Source organism: Camelina sativa, chromosome 20 (genome assembly GCF_030686135.1).
Source record: "Camelina sativa cultivar CO46 ecotype springtype chromosome 20, ASM3068613v1".
NCBI classification, from domain to species: Eukaryota; Viridiplantae; Streptophyta; class Magnoliopsida; order Brassicales; family Brassicaceae; genus Camelina; species Camelina sativa.
Genome location: NC_141899.1, coordinates 24,671,062 through 24,689,592, shown reverse-complemented (window position 1 = coordinate 24,689,592; position 18,531 = coordinate 24,671,062).

Sequence of the window (18,531 nt, the reverse complement as noted above, 5' to 3'; positions counted from 1 at the left end):
CTCCCTTCTTCTCTCTCTAACGGTCATATAACATTTTGTACTCATATATTACATTGCATACACTCTCATATGTAACAACACATCACAATATTATCTAAAAGAAGAGAATCCGATTTCCCCTCTCTACTTGTGTTCTTGTTCATATTCACAATGTAGATTGTTTAGGTGATTAGCGGTTAGGGGCTGCCCTTAAGGCAGCCTATTCTCTTCTCAAATCCACCTAAACTCTTCTTATTTACTGCTTTACTTAGCCTAGATTACTGATTCTTAATCCTCCTTCTCCTAAGTACACAAACTCTAAGTGTTGTGATACTAGAAGAGGATAAGTCTCAAACTAGTGCTTCTCCTAGTTAGGATCCGCTTACTCTCTAGTATTTGGGTTCTATCTAGCTTGTTTATGGGGAGTTCATCACAAGTTGATGTTCTCTCCTCCCCCTTGAGAATGAGTTAGTTTGTTGTGGGTAAAGGGGGATTCATTCACCAAGTGTTTGTCTACCCTCTCTTGTGAGCTTTGTCTCATAAATCCCAACATGGTAGCAGAGCAGGCTCTGTTCTTGGTGACTCAAACTCGTTCTCAAGTTGGTTCTCTTAGGAGTTAGCTTAATTAAAGTTTTAATCCTAGCCTAGGTGTTAAATCGCTTAGCTTAGTTTCTTTAAAACTTTAATTTTGCTTTTGTTGATTAAATCGATTCTCTAGCAGCTCATTGTTGAGTAAGCTTGGTCTCTTGTCTTGTTAGAATTTGTAGACCAAGTGTGTGGAAAGAAATCGATTTTACAAGCCCCATCCTTAAGCTTTACCGATTTGGTAATAGCTTTGTTTATTTTGGGATGTGTGGGAAGTGATGAACCATTGAGCAAATTGTGTTGTTCATGGTGAGGATTCACGGTTCTTGTGTGCTTGTATGAGGCACGAAATTCTTAGGATTTAGCTCTCTTAGGATTTAGTTAATTTTCCTCTAAAGGTTTAATTTTGCTTTTGTTAAATTTCCTTTAAAGGCTTAATTACTAAATCGCTACTTCTTCTTCTCAATGTTGAGAAAGCTTTGTTTCTGGCCCTATGGTGTGTCCAGATCCAAGCTTGAAGAAGAGAGAGATCTTAATTTTCGCATCTCATGTCCGCTTGGTCAACTAGACTAAAGCTGTTCAAAGATGCATTCTTTTAACCGTTGGACAATAGGTTGTTCCAAAGGCTTTTGTTGTTTCTTCTTTGCTTGGGACCACGAAAAACATCTTCTATATGTTATTTTCGTGGATCTAAAGCCTTAAGATCTTGGAGAACACTTTGTTTAAGTGATTCTACCATGAGTTAGGTCCAAACCGTTGGAGAAATTAATTTTCCAAACGGTCCATGTGTTTCAGCCATTAAAGCACCAAAGTCTTGTTGAATGTTGGATGCTCTTGGCTGTCAAAGCTTCTGCAAACTCAAGAAAACAGAGTATAACTCTGTCCATAAGAACTCTTGAGCAAATTCTCTATTCTACTCTCCACTCATCTTATACTACCCCCCATTCTCTTATATATATACTCTATTATACTCTCTTTGGTTACTTATTCTCCATTTACACTCTATACTCTACTCTACACTCTATACTCTAACCCCTAACAATCTCTTGTTTAGAATCTGTCCCATTAAATTTTGGTTTCAGTTTCAAACTTGAAGATTGTGTGGAGCTCACTTGCTATCTCAAGAAGAAGTGGCGAGGTTGAAGGCTACAAAGAAGCCATGAGAAGGCGCAGCACAATGCTTGGAGTTAGAACCAATGGCCATCAAGCTTCTTAGACCACACGTTTCACCACCATAGTAATAAACTCCGGCGGTCAGGTTTACCCGAGGAGAGCAGAAGACTCTTTTGAGCGAGGTAACCTATTAAGCTGACCGAGAGAGATAAAGCTTTGGGTATTAAACTCCGGCGGTTAGACTCATCCGAGGAGAGCAGAAGACTCTTTTGAGCGAGGTGGTCTATTTAAGGCTGACCGAGAGAGATAAAGCTATGGAGGAAGTTCTAGTGGAGAGAGCTGGTGGAAGGTGATGAATCAGCCCAAGGACATGTGTATTAGTGCCAAGGTGCTGATCGGATGTGCACAAGACTTTAAGGGAGGTCAAGCACAAGGTTTCAAGGAAAATGATGAGATGTCAGCTCATCATCAAGTCAATGGTACGGGGGAGATAGACGTTATACTTAAACTCGCCGCCCCTCACATTCCCTGTTCCAAACTCTCGGCAACAAGCAAGTCCTTGCCGAGACGTCTCAAAGATCGACTCGGACGAAACCCTTCCACTGCGATTCAGCTTCCGCGTTCTTCACCAAAGTTCGAGACCAGAGAGTCATCTTGCCAGTGAAAGTGAAATCATACCAATCCGAGCAACCGATCAAAAGTTATGCCCGATTCAGTGGGCGTATATCAGTCTGTAGCGGTCTCAAGAAGAGAGGTCCAAACCGCATCAATGATCAGCCTCTCTCCTTCCTATTCATCAAAACACCAAAAGGCTGTGCTCTAAACCCTACTCTATTTAAATTCCTAATTATTTTTAGTTCCATTGCTAGTCTTTACACTTCCATATGATTTTTCTTAAATTGTCACACTTATAGAAATTTACTTTGATATTCCTCATAGCATACACTTACACTTTTCTTCTTTATCACTTGTTTAAAGGGTAAAGGAGACTATGAGAGCCTCAAAGAAATTCTAAAGGTGCAAGGATGGAGATCATAAGGAAGGTGCCAAAGGCAAGGTGGGCTAAGGAGAAGTAGCGGTTCAAGTCATGAAGAGAAGAGAGCTAGTTCCTTATAAACCAAGGTCAAGGGACATCATGGATAGTGAAGGCTATACTCTTTTTCCCTCTAACAAAGTTTTATCCCAAGAGGTTTTCTTTGTTGAGGTTTTTTTTAATGAGGTAGACTACACTACTCCACTCTTGATCTTTGGTCCCCATGGTGTCCCGCCGATCAAGCGTGCGGGGGAGTATTAGAATGTACCAAGGAGGAGAGGCCGGTAAGGCCGAGCCTTGGAAGAAGAGAAGAAAGGCCGGTAAGGCCGAGCCTTGGAAGAAGAGAAGAAAGGCCGGAAAGGCCATGTAAAGGCCGTGTCCGGTACCATGTACCGTGTCCGTGAACGGACCCATGTCCGGTGAGCGGCCAGGTAGGCCGTGAACACCAGGAAGAGAAGGCCCATGAAGATGCCCGTCCGTACAGGTCCGTCCGTACAGGCCCGTCCGTACAGGCCCGTCCGTACAGGCCCGTCCGTACGGTCTCGGCCTGTTACGTCCGTACGGCCTGCGCTTGGTCCAAGGGGCCTCACAAGAGAAAGGCCGAGTTTGAGAGAAGGAAAACAAGGCCTTACAAGAGAGAGAGGCCCATGGGAAGAAGAGAAGAAAAGAGAGGCCAATGGGAAGAAGAAGAAGGGAAAAGCGCACAAGGAAGGAAGGGAAGGAAGAATCACGTGGCCTTTGGTTGGTGAAGGAAGGAGCTGTCCCTTTCACCATTGTCTTGCCCAAGAGAAGACCACTTTATGTCCCTATCTCCCTTCTTCTCTCTCTAACGGTCATATAACATTTTGTACTCATATATTACATTGCATACACTCTCATATGTAACAACACATCACAATATTATCTAAAAGAAGAGAATCCGATTTCCCCTCTCTACTTGTGTTCTTGTTCATATTCACAATGTAGATTGTTTAGGTGATTAGCGGTTAGGGGCTGCCCTTAAGGCAGCCTATTCTCTTCTCAAATCCACCTAAACTCTTCTTATTTACTGCTTTACTTAGCCTAGATTACTGATTCTTAATCCTCCTTCTCCTAAGTACACAAACTCTAAGTGTTGTGATACTAGAAGAGGATAAGTCTCAAACTAGTGCTTCTCCTAGTTAGGATCCGCTTACTCTCTAGTATTTGGGTTCTATCTAGCTTGTTTATGGGGAGTTCATCACAAGTTGATGTTCTCTCCTCCCCCTTGAGAATGAGTTAGTTTGTTGTGGGTAAAGGGGGATTCATTCACCAAGTGTTTGTCTACCCTCTCTTGTGAGCTTTGTCTCATAAATCCCAACAATAAGTGGCTTTTAAACTCTCCACATCAATCTCAAACTCTTATAGTTAGTTAGTTGCATTGGATTAAGACACATTTTAACCCCATAAACACTAACATAGATGTTTACAGCTTCTAAGCAATTTTTTCTTAGTTTTAGCCTGTTTTGGGACAAAATGGATATAAGTGGCTTTTAAACTCTCCACATCAATCTCAAAGTCTTATAATTAGTTAGTTGGATTGGATTAAGACACATTTTAACCCCATAAACACTAACATAGCTGTTTACAGCTACTAAGCAATGTTTTCTTGGTTTTAGCCTCTATTGGGACAAAATGGGAATAAGTGGCTTTTAAACTCTCCACATCTATCTCAAACTCTTATAATTATTTAGTTGCATTGGATTAAGACACATTTTAACCCCATAAACACTAACATAGCTGTTTACAGCTTCTAAGCAATGTTTTCTTGGTTTTAGCTTGTTTTGGGACAAAATGGGTATAAGTGGCTTTTAAACTCTCCACATCTATCTCAAACTCTTATAATAAGTTAGTTGCATTGGATTAAGACACATTTTAACCCCAGAAACACTAACATAGCTGTTTACAGCTTCTAAGCAATGTTTTCTTGGTTTTAGCCTCTATTGGGACAAAATGGGAATAAGTGGCTTTTAAACTCTCCACATCTATCTCAAACTCTTATAATTAGTTAGTTGCATTGGATTAAGACACATTTTAACCCCATAAACACTAACATAGCTGTTTACAGCTTCTAAGCAATGTCTTCTTGGTTTTAGCCTGTTTTGGGACAGAATGGGTATAAGTGGCTTTTAAACTCTCCACATCAATCTCAAACTCTTATAGTTAGTTAGTTGCATTGGATTAAGACACATTTTTGATGGTCATATATTTTACCTTGCATAGCTTTAGGACCAATCATGCATTTTAGGACGAATCATGCATTAGAGTTTAACCATTTTAACCATTATTGCATAGCTTTAGGACCAATCATGCATTAGAGTTTAGTTGCATTGCATTTGCATCTTTTCATGCATAAACAGGTGATTTTGGAGCTTAAGGAGCATGGAAGCAATGGAGAAGAGATGTGATGCAATCATGAGGAGGAAACAAGGGAGTTAAGGCTGAAGAACCAAGGTCCAGAGTCCAACTCGACGGCACACCCGACCAGACACTCGACCGTGTGCTGAGGAGGACTCGACCGAGTGGAGATTGCACGAGAGAAGCCAGCTCGACCAGCCACTCGACCGAGCACTGGTCGAGTTGACCGAGCCGTTGACTACTTTGACTTTTTGTATTTTTAGGGCTTCCACTCTCCTCCTATATAAAGCCTTGTACCTGCAGCCACCAAAAGAGTCCAGCTTTTTAGATATTCTCTAAACCTAGTTTTTACCCTTTTGGGAATTATTCCTTTTGCACTTTTATTTTTCTTAGATCTTGTACTTGAAAAAGACTAAATTCCTCAATATTGTTGGTTTCATAACTTTCTTAATATTGAGAATTTGAGTTTGATCCTTTCATCAATATTGAAGATCTTTGTTTCATCTTTCTAATAATGCAAGTTTAAATATTTTCTGGGTTTTTGACTTTGTTCATCATGTATTGTTGTGAGTAGTTTGCTTAGGATCTTGAGGATGGGTTAGGATGGATTGATCTTGTGGTTTATGTGATTTGGTCAAGCTTGATTGTTGTAGATATCTTCTAGGCTAGATGTTCTTAATGCTGATCCTATATCTGAGAGGGTAGGATCTGATTTCAAGCTTCTTAGCATCACACCAATGTTTAAGAAGCATAGATAAGGCTAGATCTAGAGCTTACCATTAGGCTTGCTAAGAGATTAGAGGTCTTGTTTGGTTTTAGATGTATTGCTTAATGCCTGCTTGTGTAGATTCTTTACTGTGTGAGAACAAGTCTAGAATTGTATAGGGTTGATTGTTTCTTGACCATGAGAGTGGGAGAAACTTGTCTTAGATTTATATGTCTAAAGGTTAGCTCAAAGTTTGCTTGAGATTTGTTGACCAAGTTAGATAACCACAATGATTAGTTCATCCCATGAATCCTTCCTCAGGACCTTCTTTGTTTATCGATTTTAACGTCTTAATCCTGTTACTTGCTTGTTGTTTGATTCGTATTTGCATTGCTCTGTTTTTATTGTGTTGCTCTGTTTTCCGGATTTAACCAACTCGACCTCCCACTCGACCTACACTCGGTCGAGTGCTTGCTCGAGTTCATCCCCAGAACTCTGGTTTATGATTTGTGATTGTCCTGTTTCATTCCTGTTTCATTCCTGTTTCATTCTAGTTGCATTCATTTAGTGTTCAGTTCATTAATTGTCTTGCATTAGTTCATTAGTAGTAGTTTCTATTTCTGTTCTTGCTTCATTACTGTTACAATCATTCAGTTTCATTTGAATTTAGTTCTTAGTTCTTGTAGTTTACTCTTTGCATCTTTACATTTTCATCTTAGGATTGTTAGTGACAAGTAGTCTTTACATTTGTCTTAACTTAGATTCATATGCATATCTTAATTGTTCACAAACACTCATTTAGGATTGATACCTCTTATACTGCAACAGCATAAGTATGAAACCGCACACACACCTTGTCCGTACATCCGTCCGTACAACCATCACCATTGGGCCGTCCGTACAGCTAAAGGCCTACCAAGCTCAACCCATGAGGATCACGAGTCCATTCCATGTTCACCAGCCTCCAACGGTCACAAGAGCTTCTCGATCCTTCTCCTCATAGCCGTTAGTGTAGAGTGTGCAAGTGGGAAGGATCACATGTCTTCTTAAGGACATGTCGCTATCTTTATATGTAAATGTGCCTAGGATCATAGTAGTATATTCTTTTGTATATGTCTATAAGTAGATTGTAATTATGTTCTAAATGAAGTAAGAAGAGATAATATCTCTTTCTCCACAATACTCTCTTTATACTCTCTTACTATACTCTCAACGATTCTCACTCTCTTGTTATTCAAATCTTCTCACTAAACTCATAATCAATCCTATTAATTCTTACATGGTATCAGAGCCTTGTTGCTCGTCATTCTAAAGCTTTTGATCATCACTTACTTCCGCTTCTCTTCTCTCTCTTTTTCTGTTTTTGACTTGAAAGTCATTTCTTTTTAACCGTTGGATATTAGCTTTACCTAACGGTCTCTTCATCATGGAAAGTGTCAAAACCATGGTTGTTCCGGTGACTCTCAAGGGAGAGAACTATCTGCTGTGGGCGAGGACCACGAAAACTGCCCTTTGTGGCCGAGGCCTTTGGTCTCACGTTGAGATGAGCGAAGCTCCGAGTGGCGAGGCCACCAAGGACGGCAAGGAACTTGCCGGAGATGAAAAGAACTAATGGTTCCAAGAAGACCAAGGAGTCTTAGCCATCATTCAAAACTCTCTAGATGCCCCCATTCTTGAAGCCTACTCCTACTGCGAGACGGCGAAGGACTTGTGGGACACCCTCAAGAACGTTTTTGGTAATATTACCAATGTCAACCGTATCTTCGAGATTAAAAGGGCCATCAACAACCTCAACCAAGAGGATATGGAGTTTACAAAGCATTTTGGGAAGTTTAGGTCCCTTTGGGCTGAACTAGAAATGCTGCGACCGGCGACAATTGATCCGGCCATACTGAACGAGAGGCGTGAACAAGACAAAGTGTTTGGGCTGCTCTTGACCCTAAACCCCTCCTACAATGATCTCATCAAGCACATCTTGCGGTCAGATAAACTCCCAAGCCTTGATGATGTTTGTAACCAAATCCAAAAGGAGCATGGCTCCATGGGATTGTTCGGCAGCAAGGGAGAGCTGGTGACCGCTAACAAAGCTGAGATGGCATCAGCAAACAAAGGCTACTACCGACCGGAGGACAAGAACAACCCGCCGGTTTGTGAGCACTGTAAGAAGCTTGGCCACTTCAAGAGCCGCTGCTGGATCCTACATCCGCATCTAGCACCACCACCGGGAACAATCCGAGGTGGACGACCAAACCGCAGAGGACCACCGAGAGCTCACCAAGCAACTGCCGTGGGGGAGCCATCGATCTCTGAGCAGCCTCAACAAGTGACCGGTGGAACTGCTCTTGCTGCAGCATCGTCCGAGCTGGTAAGGCGGTCCGACCTTGATGCGCTCATCAAAGCCCTCAAGGAGGCCACCGGTAAAGCGTTTCTTACTTCAAACAAAACTAAGTCTCTTATTGTTGATTCTGGTGCATCTCATTACATGATTAGTGATTCTAGGTTAATGAGTGATATTAAGCCTGCTAATGGTAATGTTGTGATAGCTAATGGTGTGAAAGTTCCAATTAAAGGCATAGGGAATTTAAAGTTATTTAACAAAGAAACTAAAGCTTTCTATATGCCAAATTTCACATCTAATTTGCTATCAGTTAAGAGGGCCACCACTGATTTAAATTGTTATGCAATATTTGGTCCTAACAAGGTTCATTTTCAGGATATTGAGACAAGTAAAGTTCTTGGTCAAGGAGGTTCCAAGGATGATCTATATGTGCTTGAGGACTTGAATCTATCTTCTTCTACTGCATCTTGTTTTAATTCGGTTATTATTAAACCTAGTGATTCTATTTTACATGCTAGGCTAGGACATCCTCATACTAGAGCTTTATCATTAATGTTTCCTAATATTTCTTTTAAAAATGATGAGTGTGAGGCATGTATTCTTGGTAAACATTGCAAGGCTGTTTTTCCTAAATCTATGACTATTTATGAAAATTGTTTTGATTTAGTCCATTCAGATGTTTGGACTTCCCCTTGCTTGTCTAGAGAAAATCAAAAATATTTTGTGACTTTTATTGATGAAAAATCAAAATATACTTGGCTGACCTTGCTTCCTTCTAAAGATAGAGTTCTTGAAGCCTTCACTAATTTTCAAAAATATGTGACTAACCATTATAATGCAAAGATTAAAATTTTGAGATCAGATAATGGGGGAGAGTATACAAGCCATGCCTTCAAACAATACCTAGCAAACCATGGGATTATTCATCAAACAAGCTGTCCATATACACCCCAACAAAATGGTGTTGCTGAAAGGAAGAATAGGCACCTCATGGAAGTGGCAAGATCCATGATGTTTCACACCAATGTTCCAAAGAAGTTTTGGGGAGATGCTGTTCTTGCGGCTTGCTACCTCATTAACCGGACACCAACCAAAGTTCTTCAAGACAGTTCACCATTTGAGGTACTAAACAAGGTAAAACCCTCATTTGATCATTTAAGAGTATTTGGCTGCGTGTGTTATGTGTTGAAGCCAGGAGAACTGCGCGACAAGCTTGATGCTAAGAGTGTTAAGAGCATGTTCCTTGGGTACTCGACGACTCAAAAAGGCTACAAGTGCTACGAGCCGGACATGAAGCGCGTTTTTGTCTCTCGTGATGTTAAGTTCGTGGAGTCTAAAGGCTTCTATGAGGAAAAGAACTGGGAGAGCCTTCGAGACTTGTCCACCTCACCATCTGACCGAGCTAACAACCTTCGCATCCTTCTCGAGAGACTCGGTGTTGACAATGCCCCCGCGTCAACACCTGCACCCCCAGTCAATGCACCGGCCACTTCACCGCCGGAGCCTCTAGACAATGATCTCTCGGCTGCACTTGATGAACACTCGGCTGAACTTGATGAACAATCCGATGATGAAAATGGTTTAAATTCAGTTCCAGTGGACAATGCTTCCGGTGATGAGGATTATGTGCCCACCGAGGAAGACAATGACGATGAGGCCACACCACAGGAAGTCATCCCACTTCGCCGCAGTGAACGCCTCAAGTTTCCCCCCTCCAAATGGCGAAACACTCGGGTCTACTACAACAACGTTGCTGTAGCTCATCCGATTCAAGCGGTATGCACCTTGGCTCATTTTCCTCCACACCATCAAGTGTTTCTTGGCAAGATTGATGCTCATTGGATTCCCAAAGACTATGAAGAAGCCAAGAATCATAAGGAATGGTGTGATGCTGTCGATGCCGAGAAGAATGCAATGGAGGCCAATCATACATGGGACGAGGCTGACTTACCCAAAGGCAAGAAGGCTGTGACATCCAGGTGGATCTTTACCATTAAATATAAGAGTGATGGGGAGATCGAACGCTACAAAGCCAGACTCGTTGCAAGGGGGTTCACTCAAACGTATGGGGAGGACTACCGAGATACGTTTGCACCGGTGGCCAAACTTCACACGGTTCGAGTTGTTCTCTCTCTTGCAACCAACCTTGACTGGGACTTATGGCAAATGGATGTTAAGAACGCCTTCTTACAAGGAGAGCTCGAGGATGAAGTTTATATGAGGCCACCTCCGGGTTTAGAAGACATCATTGGTCCCGGGAAAGTATTGAAACTGAACAAGGCGATTTATGGACTCAAACAGTCCCCTAGGGCTTGGTATCACAAGTTAAGCACCACACTCCTTGAGAAAGGCTTCCGAAAATCAGAGGCTGACCACACTCTATTCACCTTGCCAAGTGAGAAAGGTATTATAGTCATTCTAGTTTATGTTGATGATATCATCATAACTGGAAGTGACAAGGTAGGCATTCAAGAAACTAAGGCTTACCTTAAGTCAGTTTTTGATATCAAAGACCTAGGAGAACTTAAATATTTTCTTGGTATAGAAGTATATAGGACTAATGAAGGATTGTTTTTATCACAAAGAAAATATGCTCTTGATTTATTGAGTGAAGCAGGGAAGCTAGGTTCAAAATCTGTATCTACACCCCTTGATGAAAACTATAAGGCCGGAGGAAAGGGGGAGGTTGATGCAGCTCCATTTCAAGACGTCAAGCGATACCGGCGGCTAGTAGGTAAGCTTATATACCTTACTATCACTAGACCTGACATTTGCTTTGCTGTTAATCAGGTGAGCCAACACATGCAAAGTCCTACCGTGCACCATTGGGGTATGGTGAACCGAATCCTCAAATATCTCAAGGGCTCGCCGGGGCAAGGCATATGGATGGGTTGAAATGAAAGCACGGAGCTAGTAGGGTATTGTGATGCGGATTACGCCGGAGACCGTGGAGACCGTCGCTCCACTACAGGCTATTGCACGTTCCTAGGAGGCAATTTGATCACATGGAAGAGCAAGAAACAAAAGGTGGTATCCCTATCAAGTGCTGAATCGGAGTATAGAGCCATGAGAAAGTTAACAACCGAGTTGATGTGGCTCAAGGCACTCATCAAGGACCTTGGAATCGAGTCACCTAAGCCTATTACTATGCATTGCGACAATGAGGCAGCTATTCACATCGCAACAAACTCGGTGTTCCATGAGAGAACCAAGCACATTGAAGTCGACTGCCACAAAGTCCACAAGTGTGTGAGTACATTCACTCCAAACTTGGCCTCAAAGATCTTACTCGGCCATGATTGTCTTCACATGATGCCCACACTCTTTTTCCCTTAAGTATAGTTTTTCCCAAGTGGTTTTCTATACTAAGGTTTTTAATGAGATGGGTGTGCATGAGTCCAAGCTTGATCAATGCTCATGATCAAACTTGAGGGGGAGTATGAAACCGCACACACACCTTGTCCGTACATCCGTCCGTACAACCATCACCATTGGGCCGTCCGTACAGCTAAAGGCCTACCAAGCTCAACCCATGAGGATCACGAGTCCATTCCATGTTCACCAGCCTCCAACGGTCACAAGAGCTTTTCGATCCTTCTCCTCATAGCCGTTAGTGTAGAGTGTGCAAGTGGGAAGGATCACATGTCTTCTTAAGGACATGTCGCTATCTTTATATGTAAATGTGCCTAGGATCATAGTAGTATATTCTTTTGTATATGTCTATAAGTAGATTGTAATTATGTTCTAAATGAAGTAAGAAGAGATAATATCTCTTTCTCCACAATACTCTCTCTATACTCTCTTACTATACTCTCAACGATTCTCACTCTCTTGTTATTCAAATCTTCTCACTAAACTCATAATCGATCCTATTAATTCTTACAGGACTTGGCTGTTATAAAAAGAAAAGAAAGAAAAGAGAAAGAAAAAGGGTAGAGACTTTAAGAGGAGATTGTGTTTAAGCAAAGTCTAGTGAAAGGATGGGAAGTAAAATGTTGTTTAAGATGGTTCTAGTTAAGGAAAAGAAAAGAAAGAAAAGAAAAGTTTAGCAAAATGCTTATATATCTTAAGAATAAGAAGAAAAGAGAACTATAGCAAATAAGTAAGAATCCCCCATCCCACTAGAAAGATCAAATAAGAAACATCTCCTAAGACTTGAAAACCAAAAGAGAAAAGGGTTAAAGAGAAAAGAAGAAGTAAAGGGTAGCACTAGGATCATTTGGGTTTAGATTGCTAGGATAAACACTTTGGGTGCCTTTGGGTAGACAAGGTTTTATTCTTGTATGTGTCTAGGTGTTCTTACCTTTAGCATTCTTCTAAAGCTCAATCCATTTTCATGAGAGAACCTTGATATTGACAAGCCCCACTCTAAAAAAGAGACCATCATTGTCTCAAAACCCTTTATTGCCAAGCCAAATGAGTTTAAGCATTGCATAGAATTGATTCATGTTCTTGTTTAATGAATGTTAAAGGAAGTGGTTGAATTGAATGCATGTGGATAACTAAGGCTCAAATCAATAAAGGTTGTGAAATGCTTGTCTAAAGTCTTTAATTTTAGCTCATTCAACTTGCATCATAGTACTAGTAACTTGGACATTGATTCTAGATGGTCTATTTGCAAGCTTTAGAAGCTGAGATCCCACTTTCAAACCTCACTTACCTTCTTATGTCTTGCTTATTTGCTTGAGGGCAAGCAAAGACTAAGTTTGGGGGTGTTGATGTTCATATATTTTATCTTGTTTTCCTTTAGTTTATTCACATCTTTTAACCATTATTGCATAGCTTTAGGACCAATCATGCTTTAGAGTTTAGTTGCATTGCATTTGCATCTTTTCATGCATAAACAGGTGATTTTGGAGCTTAAGGAGCATGGAAGCAATGGAGAAGAGATGTGAAGCAATCATGAGGAGGAAACAAGGGAGTTAAGGCTGAAGAACCAAGGTCCAGAGTCCAACTCGACCGCACACCCGACCAGACACTCGACCGTGTGCTGAGGAGGACTCGACCGACTGGAGATTGCACGAGAGAAGCCAGCTCGACCAGCCACTCGACTGAGCACTGGTCGAGTTGACCGAGCCGTTGACTACTTTGACTTTTTGTATTTTTAGGGCTTCCACTCCCCTCCTATATAAAGCCTTGTACCTGCAGCCACCAAAAGAGTCCAGCTTTTTAGATATTCTCTAAACCTAGTTTTTACCCTTTTGGGAATTATTCCTTTTGCACTTTTATTTTTCTTAGATCTTGTACTTGAAAAAGACTAAATTCCTCAATATTGTTGGTTTCATAACTTTCTTAATATTGAGAATTTGAGTTTGATCCTTTCATCAATATTGAAGATCTTTGTTTTATCTTTCTAATAATGCAAGTTTCAATATTTTCTGGGTTTTTGACTTTGTTCATCATGTATTGTTGTGAGTAGTTTGCTTAGGATCTTGAGGATGGGTTAGGATGGATTGATCTTGTGGTTTATGTGATTTGGTTAAGCTTGATTGTTGTAGATCTCTTCTAGGCTAGATGTTCTTAATGTTGATCCTATATCTGAGAGGGTAGGATCTGATTTCAAGCTTCTTAGCATCACACCAATGTTTAAGAGGGTAGATCTAGAGCTTACCATTATGCTTGCTAAGAGATTAGAGGTCTTGTTTGGTTTGAGATGTATTGCTTAATGCCTGCTTGTGTAGATTCTTTACTGTGTGAGAACAAGTCTAGAATTGCATAGGGTTGATTGTTTCTTGACCATGAGAGTGGGAGAAACTTGTCTTAGATTTATATGTCTAGAGGTTAGCTCAAAGTTTGCATGAGATTTGTTGACCAAGTTAGATAACCACAATGATTAGTTCATCCCATGAATCCTTCCTCAGGACCTTCTTTGTTTATTGATTTTAAAATCTTAATCCTGTTACTTGCTTGTTGTTTGATTCGTATTTGCATTGCTCTGTTTTTATTGTGTTGCTTTGTTTTCCGGATTTAACCAACTCGACCTCCCACTCGACCTACACTCGGTCGAGTGCTTGCTCAAGTTCATCCCTAGAACTCTGGTTTATGATTTTTGATTGTCCTGTTTCATTCCTGTTTCATTCCTGTTTCATTCTCGTTGCATTCATTTAGTTTTCAGTTCATTAATTGTCTTGCATTAGTTCATTAGTAGTAGTTTCTATTTCTGTTCTTGCTTCATTACTGCTACAATCATTCAGTTTCATTTGCATTTAGTTCTTAGTTCTTGTAATTTACTCTTTGCATCTTAACATTTTCATCTTAGGATTGTTAGTGACAAGCAATCTTTACATTTGTCTTAACTTAGATTCATATGCATATCTTAATTGTTCACAAACACTCATTTAGGATTGATACCTCTTATACTGCGACAGCATAAGGGGAATTGAAACACCCATCCATCATTCCATTCATAGCATAAATTCATCATCATTCACCATCCATAATAAAACCTTGTTTCAATTCTAACCCCAGAAACACTAACATAGTTGTTTACAGCTTCTAAGCAATGTTTTCTTGGTTTTAGCCTCTATTGGGACAAAATGGGTATAAGTAGGTTTTAAACTCTCCACATCTATCTCAAACTCTTATACTTAGTTAGTTGCATTAGATTAAGACACATTTTAACCCCAGAAACACTAACATAGCTATTTACAGCTACTAAGCAATGTTTTCTTGGTTTTAGCCTCTATTGGGACAAAATGGGAATAAGTGGCTTTTAAACTCTCCACATCTATCTCAAACTCTTATAATTACTTAGTTGCATTGGATTACGACACATTTTAACCCCAAAAACACTAACATAGCTGTTTACAGCTTCTAAGCAATGTTTTCTTGGTTTTAGCCTGTTTTGGGACAAAATGGGTATAAGTGGCCTTTAAACTCTCCACATCTATCTCAAAGTCTTATAATTTGTTAGTTCCATTGGATTAAGACACATTTTAACCCTATAAACACTAACATAGCTGTTTAGTGCTTCTAAGCAAAGTTTTCTTGGATTTAGCGTGTTTTGGGACAAAATGGGTATAAGTGGCTTTTAAACTCTCCACATCTATCTCAAACTCTTATAATTAGTTAGTTGCATTGGATTAAGACACATTTTAACCCCAGTAACACTAACATAGCTGTTTAGTGCTTCTAAGCAATGTCTTCTTGGTTTTAGCCTGTTTTGGGACAAAATGGGTATAAGTGGCTTTTAAACTATCAACATCTATGTCAAACTCTTATAATTAGTTAGTTGCATTGGATTAAGACACATTTTAACCCCATAAACACTAACATAACTGTTTACAGCTTCTAAGCAATGTTTTCTTGGTGTTAGCCTGTTTTGGGATAAAATGGGTATAAGTGGCTTTTAAACTCTCCACATCTATCTCAAAGTCTTATAACTAGTCAGTTGTATTGGATTAAGACACATTTTAACCCCAGAAACACTAACATAGCTGTTTAGTGCTTCTAAGCAATGTTTTCTTGGTTTTAGCCTGTTTTGGGACAGAATGGGTATAAGTGGCTTTTAAACTCTCCACATCTATCTCAAACTCTTATAACTAGTCAGTTGCATTGGATTAAGACACATTTTAACCCCATAAACACTAACATAGCTGTTTACAGCTTCTAAGCAATGTTTTCTTGGTTTTAGCATGTTTTGGGACAAAATGGGTATAAGTGGCTTTTAAACTCTCCACATCCATCTCAAACTCTTATAACTAGTCAGTTGCATTGGATTAAGACACATTTTAACCCCAGAAACACTAACATAGCTATTTACAGCTTCTAAGCTATGTTTTCTTGGTTTTAGCCTGTTTTGGGACAAATTGGGTATAAGTGGCTTTTAAACTCTCCACATCCATCTCAAACTCTTATACTTAGTTAGTTGCATTGGAATAAGACACATTTTAACACCAGAAACACTAACAAAGCTGTTTAGTGCTTCTAAGCAATCTTTTCTTGGTTTTAGCCTGTTTTGGAACAAAATGAGTATAAGTGGCTTTTAAACTCTCCACATCTATCTCAAAGTCTTATAATTAGTTATTTGCATTGGCTTAAGACACATTTTAACCCTAGAAACACTAACAAAGCTGTTTAGTCTTATAATTAGTTAGTTGCATTGGATTAAGACACATTTTAACCCCATAAACACTAACATAACTGTTTACAGCTTCTAAGCAATGTTTTCTTGGTGTTACCCTGTTTTGGGACAAAATGGGTATAAGTGGCTTTTAAACTCTCCACATCTATCTCAAACTCTTATAATTAGTTAGTTGCATTGGATTAAGACACATTCTTATTGATCAAGAGAATAAGCCTAAGGCAGCCATGGCCGTCCGTACAATTATGGGGCCGTCCGTACAACCAAGCAATAAGGCCGAGTCATGTAAGTGTGTAAAGACAATGAGGAGGCCTGCTCTCCTTAGGCCCATGAGAAGGATCTAGAATGTCGCTTGTAGCCGTTAGAGAGGAGGAACAAGTGGAGTCACGGGTTATGTTGTGTTTAAGGAGACTAGGACGGGTCACTATCACCGTTGGGATTAGTTCTATCTCTCTCCTTGTCCCTATCACTTATACGATCGGTTGGTAGAGGGTGTAGCCCTAATTGTCCCTTGATATATATAGACTTTAGCCTACATTGTAAGATGTATTCTTATGGAACAATAACCTAATCTTTTCTTCTTCCTCATTCTCTTTGTCTACCGATATCTCTCTTCAATCTCTTGATTCTCTTCTTTATTCTACAAAGTCTTACATGGTATCAGAGCAAGTTCTTCGATTCTCTACAGTCTAATCTCATTCTCCTACTCATTTCTACACTCTAGTCTCCTTATCTTCGTTTCTTCTTACTCGCATCTCTTTTATTCTCCGGGTAAAAGCTTTACCCATCGGTCCATAGAGATCCGACCATGGAAAACGCCAAGCCCATTGTTTCACCGGTTGTCCTAAAGGGGACAAACTACTTGCTGTGGACAAGAACCACAAGAACCGCCCTTGGAGGTCGTGGCCTTTGGAGTCATGTCGAGTCCGACTATGTCCCAAAGAAAAACCCCAAAGGAGAGGACGCTTCCGAGGCGGAAGCGGAGGAAGAGAGCGAGAGGAAGGCCAAATGGTTCCAAGAAGACCAAGTTGTCCTATCTGTTCTCCAAAACTCTCTGGACACGCCTACCCTTGAGGCCTACTCATATTGCGAGACGGCCAAGGAACTGTGGGAAACACTTAAAGGCGTGTATGGTAATGTCTCTAACATGACTAGAGTCTTTGAGGTCAAGAAGGCCATAAATGATCTTAACCAAGATGATGTGGAGTTCACTAAGCATCTTGGTAAGTTCCGTGCACTATGGTCCGAGCTTGACATGTTGCGGCCAAGTACACTTGAGGCAAGTGTGCTAAACGAAAGAAAGGAGCAAGACAAAGTCTTCGGACTCCTACTTACCTTGAACCCGTCCTTCAACGACCTCTTGAAGCACATCCTAAGGGCAGAGAAGCTCCCCTCCTTTGAGGATATTTGCTCCCAAATTCAGAAAGAGCAAGGATCCCTTGATTTGTTTAGCGGTAAGGGGGAGCTTGCTTCGGCCAACAAAGGAATGTACAAGCAAGAGGAGAGGAAGTTGTTGGTGTGCGACTACTGCAAGAAGCGGGGTCATCTGAAAGACAAGTGCTGGGTTCTCCATCCTCATCTCAAGCCGGCCAAGTTCAAAGCCAACCTCTCAAAGGAAGCGGTTAGCGATAAAGGAGCCGGATCATCAAAGCAGGGAGATGAGGTGGCCATGACCGCAGCCTACGGAGATGTGGTGAGGAAGTCAGACCTTGAGGCTCTCATCCGCTCCATTGCTTCACTCAAGGAGTCTGGTATCTCTTTCTTTACTTCTAGGCCTAGCAAATCGCTTGTTATTGACTCGGGAGCCTCACATCATATGATTAGTAACCCTAGGTTAATTGACAACATAAAACCGGCCTTAGGAAATGTTGTTATTGCAAATGGAGAACAAATACCAGTAAAGGGAATAGGGGACTTGAAACTATTTGATAAAACCTCAAAAGCTTTCTTTATGCCTACCTTTACCTCCAATTTACTATCGGTTAAGAGGGCCACAAATGATTTGAATTGTTATGCAATCTTTGGTCCTAACAATGTTTATTTTCAGGATATTGAGACTGGAAAGGTTCTTGGAGAAGGGCAAGGGAGTGGAGATCTCTATGTCCTAGAGAAAACCGATCCAAATTTATCCTCTACTAAGTCTTGTTTTGTTGTTGATTCGAATATGGTGTGGCATGCTAGGCTAGGCCACCCACATTCACGTGCTTTAGGGTTGATGTTTCCTAATATTTCTTTTGATAATTCTACTTGTGAACCTTGTATTCTTGGAAAACATTGCAAGTCTATCTTTCCTAAGTCAACTACTATTTATGAGAATT